Raw genomic sequence first — 12,082 nt, 5'->3', positions numbered from 1 at the left:
CTCTTGGTGGCTGTGGAAATTTCACAGGTAACTCTCAGTGGCTGTACTCCTCCACAAAGAGAGCTCTACTGGTGGGTTGGTGAAGTCTCCTTCAAGTCCTCCCTCACAGAGCAGCAGGAGCTGGGGACACCTATAAGTGCAAGCCTCTGTTCCACCTGCCAGCTGGGTAACCCGAGCAAAAGTACTCACTCCCTCACACTCAGCATTTAAAGCTTATTCAGCCCACCCCATAATTTCTCATGGGGATTCAGATAAAGGGCTGACCAGGGCACAGAGTGCAGTCGAAATGCTCTCCCTTATCTCACAGTGCCTCTTAGAGATAGGTCCGAGGACTTGACCTCTCCTTCAGATGGTTTGTCCCAGCTCCAGCCCTAAGTTCCTCGCCATCCATCGCCTTTCCACAGCTGGAATGACACCCATCCTCTCCATGTTTATCTCAGTGCCCTCATACTTTCAGAGCTGCTTCTGGATGCCTCTCCCATAGACGGCCTAATCTCATGTTTAATCTCTGGGCTTCTATTCCAGTGACTGTCCTTAGATTAAGGACAGCATCCCAGGCCAAGTCTAAACCCTGAATCTTCCCATAGCCATTCTAAAATTTTGCTTGCAGAAATAATGTGTTTCCTGTGGGTTACATAACTTTTCCTTAGCAAATGTTTATTTGCCCCAGAAAGGGAACTAATAAGCAACCAAAGATTTCATTTAAGCCTAGCTTTTGGAACCAATAAAATATTGAGATTATGTATAGGAACATGGGTCATTCAAAGGCAGCTATATTACCAGAAATTCATCCTAGCATGGGTTAAAACTCATAAAAGCTATATCCCTGGTATTATCTGCACAGCTTGCAGTCAACTCCACCAAAAAGAATCTCCTGCCCCAAAAATTTCACAAATTTGAAACCACAGAGATGGGTCTTGTGAATCTTGGAATTTTCTGAGCTTCCTGAGCCTTGTGTGTTTCCTATGCTTTCCTACATATGTGTGTTTCTTATGCTTCCTGAATCTTGAATGTTTCATGAGCTTCTGGGCCTTTGGAGTTTTCCTCTTGCTTCTAGGAGGAAATGTGTTTGAATTCTGAGGAAACATCTACACAATGAGCTTTCTCTTCTCCAGGCTAAGTGTCTATGAGTCCTTCTACTCTCTCCATCTGCTAAAATCTAAGGACAGGCCAGTACACACACCCTAGCTAATTCTTGCAGTTATGCACAATGATCTCTTATCCTGAACTAAACACACCTATGGATTTAATCTAGCCAATCTATGAGAAAGCATTAGAATTTGCTTTCCAAATTAGAATCTAAAAACCATTCTTCTTTTGATTCAACCAAATCTTACTCTTAACTCCCAAATTACTTGTAATTAATTGAAATACAATACCCTTCTTCTGTGCGGGGAAGAAGTTTGTTTACTATTACCAGAAGTATCATACATTTTGGTAATGACACAGTAAATGGTGTATTATTTCCAAGTATAAAAATTAGATATTCATTTCCTCTAAGCTTTATCTAGTTAGTTATATTCCATCATTTCAACCTTTCAACATCCTTTTGATATATGTTCTTTTTTATTTCCTGTATAGCCACCTCTTTCTACTAAGTAGCATGTGACATACTGGCCAATGAACAGTTGATTTTAACCTTAGTTGTGGTTACTGTTGCTGTGATGGAATACCATGATCCAAGCAACTTGAAGGGGAAAATGTTTATTTGGCATACACTTCCACATCATTGTTCATAATCAAAGGAGATCAGGGCAGGAACTCAAACAGGGCAGGATCCTGGAGGCAGAAGCTGATGCAGAGGCCGTGAAGGATTGTTGCTTACTGGTTCACTCCCCTTGGCTTGCTCAACCTTCCTTCTTATAGAACCCAGAGCCACCAGCCCAAGGATGGCATCACCCACAATGGACTGGGCCTCCCTCCATCAACCACTAATTAAGGAAATGCTCTACAGGCTTGCCTACACCCCAATCCCATGGAGGCATTTTCTCAATGAGAAAATGAGGCTCCTTCCTCTCTGATGACTCTAGCTGGTGTCAAGGTAACAAAAATTAGCCAGCACAACATTTATCCAAACTAATAATTAAACGTAGTTTTGTATCCGTATCACTAAAATTCCCCATTGGAGTCTATCCCCATCTGTCAAACAAATTCTACCCATTGTTCATCTTCTAATACACATACCTTTGAAATGCTACTTATACTTTTGCAAGTCTGCATATGTCTGTCTTGACTACAAAAAAAAAAAAGTCATTAGAGACATCACAGAATTCTTTGCTGAAATGCAAGTCCTCTGTCTGTGTCCTCTAACTTAGTAGACTCCTATCCCAATCTGAAAATGAAAAGGTTGATTTAGAATCAGAGAAAATTGTGATGTGGGGAGAAATACACCATTGTGTCCCCAAAGCCCTCCTGGTCCATTTCTTCGTCCTACTCCTTGATGGCATCCAAGGTAGTTGTAAAGTTTGTGGGGGGGGGGTTGTGATGAGCCACTGAGGCTTCAGACTCAGCCATGAGTGTTTAAACTTGATCTTCAGAGCATAGTCCAGGATCCCAGGATTTGAACTCCTCCTTGTGTGAAGTGTGTGGGAAGGAAGCTAAGGGGGAACCACTCAGTACACTCCCTGAATACGGCTTCTTTACTCGCCATGTGCGTCTGAGAGATCTCACTTCCCTGTGGGAAAAACACGGCTTTCACTTCCAACTTCAGTTCCATTCCTTGACACACTGACATTTGCACTTTCGTGCGATCTTAGTCCTTTAAAGACTGTTTTTCCCTCCCCTTGAGAAAGAAAGCTTTGGAGCCCACCTAGAGCACAAACTCCAATAACTTGGGAGCAAAGGAAGCAAACTGCTTTTTATTTTACCCAGTCACTCAATTTGATATTATCTGCGAATAGGAAGGCTTACTAGTTTCTCCTAGCCTAAACTCAGTAAATAACTGAGGCCATCACCCTCCTGTCCTCCTTGGTTCCCAGTTAACCTGCGTTTGCGATGTTCATTTCGAGTGACCCTCTGCTAGTTCTAGAAAAAAAAAATACCCTTCAGTACCTTGGAGGGTTATTCCTTTATAGGAGTGAAAACTAGAAAATAAAACTCACTGTCCTTATATGTCAGCTACAGTCAACTGTGGTTTTTCCAAAGCCCAAAAATAAGCGGAAATAAGGTATACACAGGGGGGAAATGGTTTTCTCCCTACATTTCAGCTTAACAGCTTCATGTATAGTGTTCTGCAAAGGCGGGAGTAGAGTAAGAGTGGACTAAACCTCCTGTCAGCAAGAAGCAGGTGTGTATAGTCCTGGCTTACAGGAAACTGTAAATCTCTACTCTGCTTTGCAGTAGCAAATATCTAGGGCCTGAAGCTTCCATTGGCCAAGATTCTGAGAGGTACAGTAGCCCACATTTCTCAAGGCGCCATAGGATGCAGCTCTGATGGCTGACTGACAGGTGCTTCAGAACCTGCTTTGGGACAGGACACCAGTATCTTACAGGCTTTCTAGTTCATACTTTACAACTTTGAAATAATCAGGAAAATGTAGGAAATCTTATCTTTCTGATTTGTGACCTTCATGACACCAAATATCTAGCGTCTAGAAGCATGTTAGGAGTCATTCTTCCTCTGATCCACAATGTTTTTAATGTTGAGTAATTACAACTATATTATTAGATTAATCATAATAAGCCTTTTATGTTCAGGCTATATTTTAGGGATAGAAATGACAATTTCAATTTATTTAATTGTCCCTGAGGCTCAGGAACCATGATAAATGGATCCAAATAAAAATGCCACCCGTAACATTTTTGCAAACTAGTTTTTTTCTGGCTAACATTTTCTCAGGAAGGCATTTCTTTTTTACTTTTGCCTTTAGAAAACAAACACACCCAATCTTGTTTCACTGATCCTTGGACAAAGAGCCACCAGTTAACATGCAGCAGACACGAAACAGAAACAGAGATTCTGCTTTTCCAGCATTATGCCTCTTTGTCATCCAGCAAGCACGTGTTATAGATCGAGAGCTTTTTAAAATCACGCCTGCATATTTTAGACCTGCCTCTCCTTGTAGGAGAGCAGAGCGTCTAATAATGACAATGAGATTTCATTAGCGTCTTTCTTAAGGGATTAATAAAATGTCATGCTACATAACGATGCACATCAATTATGTATGTGGATTTAATTCTGGTCATGCATCTTTGGAAAGCCAGCGGGTCCCTAAGACAGTGATGAAAAGAGCAGCCTGTCAGAACAGAACCCTGACACAACCTAGCAGCCAGCACTGCCCTGCCCTGCCTACTGCTTATCATTCGATTGCATTAGAGCTGAAGGAGAAGGCTTGTTGAATTTTATTTGCTCTTTGGGCTTAATGTTCCTGGCTCCAGGGAATTGGGGATGGGAGTCGGTTGTCCCTTCCACTGACCCAACCAAGCTCCTGTCCACACATCTATAGACAAATAAGGCTAGAATGGGAAAACTTGCTTCCTACCTAATGAACCCATCTGCAGCTCTTCTCCAAGCAGACCTATGGCTGAGCCCTGACATTAGCAACAGCTATTAGAATGGGCTGGCTGAGCAGCACCCTTCCTGTAACTAGAAATGGAGTTGGGGGGGGGGCAGCTCTTCAATCTCATTTCAGTCTAATTTTAAAGGACTATGAAGAACCTCTCCCGAGCAATGATCTCAATTTTAGTCCACTATGTACCATAAACTCAGAGTCCTGTGCTGGAGGCCGGTGCAGTGTGTAGAGATAACCGTGGCTGCACAGCACTAATCCACAGGTTGATAGCAGTGCAGAACAATTTGTAGAGGATAGGACCATCTTCAGTGAGATAGACTGATTTCTGACTGATAATGATACCTCTGTAAGTAATACACACTGATTTATTGCATCTAAATACACTGCCTCCCCCTCCCATTCCAAGGCCATGTTCCCCCTCCTTGTACCTTACAAAGTCAACAAACCTTGACCATAGCCAGTTGGATGGTATCTAATTCCCCAGTACTTGATCCCCACAGAACCAAACCCTCAATGACTGAGTATTTAATATATGCTTGGTTATGATTATACCCATCACCACTAGGCAACTATTTTATTGAAGACATGATTTTAAAGCCTTTGGGGAAAACACGGCTATGATATTCGGTTCTTGTTCACAAGAAGCTTTTGTCTACTAGAGGTCCAAATCAGGTATCTGGCCCCTCTGAAAGGAAAAGAATATGTATGCCTGTGCCAAGTGGCTAGAATGGAGTAGAACCTGGAGGAAGCCATTACAAACTCCCTTTCTGGAAAGCCCAAGGCGTATGCTGTTCTAAAGTGGTAGTCAATGGCAGATACTGAGTGTGAGGGGGAAGGGGAGAGGACGAGGTCCAATAAAATAGAGTAAAGGCTCCTAAACCTGATAGGGAGCAACAAGTTCTTCTCCAACAATGTTCCCCCAAGTCATGTGAGGACCTATGTCATAATTTTAACCAACTGTCACCATTTCTGATGACCTCCTTAACTATTAATGACCCGTATTTCCCTTAAATGGATTCACAATCTTTATTTAAATATGTTGCTATAATAAAGAAAGAAAACCGTTAAAGAAAATTTTGTAAGTTACCATGAAATGAAGCACTAGTATTGTATGCTGTTCCAATTAGGATAACAGAAAAAAAAATACATACTATGGAAATACAATGAAATTTGGTACCCTGGCCCACCATGGATTCCAGGTCTGAGATCCACTTTCTGTTAGAAGGGACTAATATCGCATCATGTAATTAGGGCATCAATTCCCAGCCTGTGAATTGCCTAAAGTCACTCTTGTGCCTCCAGTGGGACACATTCCACCCCAGAATGGGGGTGGGGGGTGGGGGGTGGAGCAGACAATGCTTTGGGACCAGCTCTTCCTACGGCTTCTGTGGGACAACCATGAGCCCCATTAGGACTGTAAACAAGGATGGCCATCTGTCTGTAACCCACAGATCTCAAGAAAGACTACTTTCACAGCAGCACCCACAGCCTAGAACACATAGTAGATATCTACAGAAGGTTAGACCTTACTGCCACAGAAAGATCTCTGGCTCTGGTCCATAAAAGAGTAAAAAATTTGGTTTTAAAAAATCTGTTTATTTCTTTGGGTTTTTTTGTTTGTTTGTTTTCATTTTTTCATATAATCACATCCCTCCCACCAAAGGATAGAAAGGAAGGATATAGGAAATTTAAAACTCTGAAAGCAAATAAAACTCATGTGTAAATAGATCCTATGGAAAACCCAGGAAGAATAAGTAATTGAATCAAAGCCCTCAGGGGAAAAGGAGAAATCTCTGCTGGGAAACATTATCTAATGCCCCTGGGACAGGTGTTCAAGTGTGTTCCTGAGCTTCCAGAATGTTTCTGTCCTCAGTGGAGCTGCCTCTCTCCCTCTGTTTCCTACTGAGGCTCCCTCTCTCTATCCACTTCTGGTCGTGACCCTCCTGCCTGTCACTGGTGTGCAGCAACTGAGTGACAGACAGAGAGCAAAGAAAGCAGGCTAATGCACTCTAACACAGCTGCGCTCCTCAGAGGGCTCTCGTGAGCATTTATCTCACTTTAAAGTTCTGAGAAGAATTGCAATGATATTTTAAGTGGACTATATTCCATATCCCAAACCACTATAAATATAAAAGATGAAAGGACTGATTGTATTTTGACAACTTAATTCCAGAAGTGACTTGCTGCATTTCTAGCCTGCATTCTGTAAAGCAGATTTTCTTTTTTCCCCCTAGGAATTGCATTGGCCAGGTCATCACCATGAACAAAGTAGCATCTTGCCATGAATGATATTTTCATGTATGATTCCAGCATGAGACATCTGATAGATTCTATAGCTTAACATAATTTAATTGTAACAAACTCAGATGTGCTAAAGTGACAGATACGCTGTACTACCTAATATTCTTGAGAAATATGAAATCTTGTGGGGCATGATAGGGCACATTTGTAATTCGAGCATGTGGTTGAAAAAGATGAGGAAGTGAATTCAAGGCCAGTCAGCTACATAGTAAGACTACGTTTAACAAAAAAAATACTGGAGATGTAATATAGTTCAGTGTAGAGTGCTTGCATAGCTCTCTCTCTTTCTCCCTCTCTCCCTCTCTCTCTCTCTCTCTCTCTCTCTCTCTCTCTCTCTCTCTCACACACACACACACACACACACACACACACACACACACACACGAGAAAGAGATAGCAACTCGTTTCAGAACTTGCTGGAGCTGTCAGTGATGTCAGAGCTTATGACTAACCTCCTTTTTGAAAATCGAGTTGTTCACTTAAGCCAATGAAGTTCTCAAAGCCAGTGAAGTTTTTTTTTTTTTTTTTTTTTCTATAAGCCTCACCATGTCATTTCTATGGAGCCTCTGACTAGAGTTGACAAATAACCTGCACAAGTATAAATCAAAACTAACTCTTTTTTAGGGAGAAGTTGAGACTAATACAAATCATTTGACTTCCCTATTTCCTATAGGAAACATAAACATGTATTCATTGACAAAGGCATGACTCTCAGTTTGTTCATCCTTGAAGTGGGGGTTGATCCTATCCAACCCAGATGGTTTGTGTCTATTAAGTATGAAATGGTTTCCATGGGCTCTCATGTGTTCCAGATGGGAGAGGGTTTTGAAACTGGGCCTAGCTGAAGGAAGGCCTTGAAGTTTCTTTCTTAGCCTGGCCCCAGTTTATGTCTATCGTCTATTTCCTAACCAGGGAACCAGCATGGCCAATTCTCTCTCATTTCCGCCACCGTATTTTCCCTGCCATGATGGGCTGTAACCCCTCAAACTATGAGCCAGAATAACCCTTCCTCCCTTAAATTGCTTCCTTGCTGGGTTGCTTGTTGATCACAACAACAAGAAAGGTAACTGATACAATGTGAAGTTGGATTTCTGTAACTAACTACACCAAATACCTGGGGTGAAGCGGTGTAGAAGGAAGAAAGGTTTGATTTGGCAGAGGTTTCTACACATTGTCTCTTGACCCTATCACTTTGGACCCGAAGTAACACTACAAATCATGATAGGTCACATGGCAGAGAAAGCCTTTTCATCCTATACTTCACGAAGTGTGGGGGGGGCGCATAAGAGAACGACAACACCCAATATCTCTTCCAGGACACCCCCACCCACCCACCAGTGACTTAACTTCCTCCTAAAGGCCCCATCCCCTCACAACAGTGCTGCAGGCTAGGAACCAAGGTGTGTGTGTGTGTACGTGTGTGTGTGTGTGTGTGTGTGTGTGTGTTATATTCTAGCTATAGTTCCCCTTCCCTCCTCTCCTCTCAGCCCCTCCCCACCAACCTCTTGTCCCCAACCCCCAATCTACTCCTCCTCCGTTTTTGTTTAGGAAAGGGCAGTTGCCCCGTGAGTATCAACAAAGCATGGCCTATCAAGGCACAGTAAGACTATAAGCATCTCCCCAGGTATTAAGGCTGGACAAGACCACCCAGTATGGACAGCAGGATCCCAAAAGCCAGTAAAAGAGTTGGAGACAGCCTCTGTGACCGCTATTTTAGGAGTCCTACAAGAGGACCAAGCCAAACACCTGTAACATATATACAGAGTGCCTAAGTCCGTCCCAAGCCAGCTTCCTTGGCTGTTGGTTCAGTCACTGTGAGCACCTATGAGCCCAGGTTAGTTGATTCTGTGAGTTTTCTTATGGTGTCCTTGACCCTTCTGGGTACCACAATCCTTTCTCTTCTTCTGCCAAACTCCACCTAGTGTTTGGCTGAGGGTCTGCATCTGTTTCCATCACTTGCTGAATAAAGCCTTCTTGAGGACATGGGGCTAGGCACCCAATCTGGGTACCAAGCTTTCTAACACACAGGCCTTTAGAGTACATTCTACACACAAACTAGCAGAGCTTCCAGGAAATTTGCTGAGAAGTGTATTAAAACAGCTCATCAGGGAACCCTACCCATGACCTTACCTTGGTCCATAGTAGTTATGTAGCTCTTTGAAAATAAAGGAGGTTCTCTTGGTCCAGACAGGCTTGAGACAGGAACCAGGTTGCTGGACCATCAGTAGTCACCAAATGTCAGTCTGAGACAGTGGCTCTCTGGTTCTTTGTCTCGTGTCAATGAGGAATACAGATGTGGACAAAAAGAAATCAACAAAGCAAAGTAGATTTATTAAGGAAAAGTGAGAATTGAGAAAGATGCTCAAAAAGGAGTCAAGACCATGTTACAGAAACCCACAGAGGCAGCTGACCTGAACAAGGGGGAGCTCATGGACCCCAGACTGACAGCTTGGAATCCAGCATTGAACTGACCCAGACCCCCCTGAACATGGGTCTCAGCTAGAAGGCCTGGGCAGTCTAAGAGACCTCAGACCGTGGAACCAGGATGTATCCCTGGTGCACAAAAGGACTTTGGGAGAACATTCCCCATGGAGGGATACTCCCTTAGCTTAGAGACAGGAGGGAGGGCCTAGTTCCTACTCCAAATGACTTGATAGATTTTGACCATCCCTCCTGGAAGGCATCACCCGCCTTGTGGAGTGAGTGGGTGGGGAATGGGACAGGGGGGCTGTCAGGGGGCATGGGAGGATGGGAGGGAGAGGGAGCTGGGATCAATATGTAAAATAAGAAAAATTAATAATAAATTTTATATATATAGGTAGATAGATAGATATAGAGATATAGATATATATTCTCAAAGAAGAGGAGGCATCTGGAGAGAAGACCACAGGGCTACGCTTCAGGAGCTTTCAACAGTAATGGCAGAAACTGGGCAGAGAATGGGGTGATTTCATGGAGAATGTCGGTGCTCAGGCATACCATAGGCTTGGACAGTAAGGGCCCTAATGCTCTGTGCATGTCCCACTAGCCAGCCAGGGAACTGCTCGCGTGATACTTCCTCAGTTAGAGCAGTGGGCCACATGTTCAAGCTCTCCCTTCATCATCTCTTCCTTGTTCTGTGAACCACTGACCTTGGCTCATCTGCTAGCTACTAGCCCTGACCAACTCTGCTAGCCACTGAGCTCATAAACATCGCTAGCCTCAGACTTGTATCTCACCAGCTATTAAATAAATGATGCTCGCTTTGTTTGCATGTTTATGTGGCCAGCTTGTAGTTGTTAGGACTCAGGTGTTACGCTGGCCTGCCCCCTGTAACCTGCCAGGGTGCACACAGGCAGTACCTGGTCAGCCCAGGGTCCTACGGCTGCTATGCCACTACACTATGCATGCAGGTGCAAAGGTTTCTTGAAGTAAGAGGCTAATTCCACCCACCTCCCCTCTCTCTCTCTTTCTGCCATCTCTCTGAGGAAGCAGACAGATCTCTGTTCTATCTACCCCCTTCTTTTTTCTCTATGTCTCTCTCTCTTCTCTCTCTCCTCTCTGTCTCCCTTCCCTTTCTAATAAAATTTTCTTCCCATTGTCCATGTAAGTTCTGCCTAATGGCATGTTGGTCATGCTCCCCCCCCCGCCATGTGTAACCCCCATGCCATGGGATCCTGGTCCCACCTTGATCTGTATTCCTAACAGTAGTTCTACCATGGGCCTTTCCCAGTTAACGCCTATAAGAGAGCTAACTCCTGCCTCAGTCTGTGCTCTGATACTTATTATTATCGCTTGGCCCAGAGTGGGTGTATCACATCCCACAGGGTCAAGAGTATCTATTACACACTCCTCAGAGGAGCTGTTCCCAGCTAAGAGTCTTGAGAAAAGAACATGTCAACCAGATGGATTGAAACCAGATTGGATTTTGAAATCTTTCAATCGCCTTTCAGGGAAAACAAAAGAGTTGAACTTTGGAAATTGCCCTAATTTCCCCAAGAAAAGAAAAAAAGTTGAAGAAATGAGTGAGAGAGTCCCAAGGAGAAGAAAGGCACACAAGGAGAACATCTCCCATGGCCTCCTCCCGCCGCCAGCCTCAAACCTTCTGCCCACATGGCTGCATACCTTCCAGTGCTCACTATGCTCAGCTGGGCTTCTGATACCACTGTTTCTCTAACAATATCAGAAGCCTACTTCTGGGCTCCCTCCACCCAACAGGGCACAGTGTCCCTGCCCTGGGGCCACATCTTTAAGAAGGGTAAATGGAAAACCCTCTGATGGGGAGAGAAGTCCATCTTCCTAACGTTTAAAAAACTGTGTCAAGGACTATGTGACTCAAGTCACAAGCTCTCCATCCACTAAGCCTGACATAGTGGCTCACTCCTTTAATCCCAGTATTTGGGAGGTTGAAACAGGAATGTCCAGAGTAACTTGGGCTACACAGCAAGTCCCAGACCAGCCTGCACTAAACCTTAAAGATGAAAAGTTCCCCGCTCCCTACTCAGATCTCTGCAGAAGAAATAAAACTTAAAACTCAGAGGAGGCCAGCAGAGAGGAGAGTACTGTGTCCAGGTCCACAGCACGATCTGACCTCAGCTGTGTGGCAAAAAGAAGAATCTGCAGCCAGAGGGCTTTCAGGGGCCTGAGGATGGGGGTGGCCATGCCAGGACCTGCTTAAAGCAGTTGCGACACTGCCTCTCTCAGTTTTCTTTCTCATGCAGCCCCCGCAAAAGCCTCTGAAGTTGCAACGTCTTTGCTTTTTCTTCTAAAATGAAAGCATTCAAATGTGACCTTCGAGACCCTACCCAGTCAGTCTAGCCTTGAGGCTCTAGCCCCAGCAGATTCCCAGAGTTCCGTGAAAATAACACAGCCAGCCCGGAGTTCCTTTTCCTTTCAACCTCAGACGTTCCTTCTGGGGCAATCCCCCAGCAGAAACGGCTTCTCCTGGTTTACCAAGGACTTTGATGCTGTTACCAAATACAGGGTTCGTCTTTCACATCAAAAATCTTTCTGGTTCAGAGATGTGGGGTCAGATGGTCTTAAGGGCTTGAGGATTCCATCAGTTCAAAAACCAGAGCTAGGAACCCAGGAGAACCCTCCATACCTTGACTGATGGTGCGCTGGAACTGCCTAAACCTGGGCTTACCCTTGAGCTGAAAGTATACAGGAAGATGCTGGCTGTACAAACTAGGAGAAGGTGATGGTTCATAAATGTACCTGAATGTTGTCACCAAACTGGGAGTACTTCCTAAAGTTCAAACTCCCCATCCCATACCAACAGAGATTCTTTA

General features: G+C 44.1%; 1 protein-coding gene across 1 annotated transcript in view; it reads left to right on the top strand.

The window, feature by feature from the left end:
* Cntnap2 (contactin associated protein 2) overlaps nt 1–12,082 on the top strand; it is a 1,802,334-nt gene that overhangs the window by 1,765,434 nt on the left and 24,818 nt on the right.

The sequence above is a fragment of the Phodopus roborovskii genome, unplaced genomic scaffold (assembly GCF_943737965.1).
Source record: "Phodopus roborovskii unplaced genomic scaffold, PHOROB, whole genome shotgun sequence".
Lineage (NCBI taxonomy): Eukaryota > Metazoa > Chordata > Mammalia > Rodentia > Cricetidae > Phodopus > Phodopus roborovskii.
Note: the sequence above shows the minus strand (reverse complement) of the source record. Positions and strands in the feature narration are given on the sequence as shown.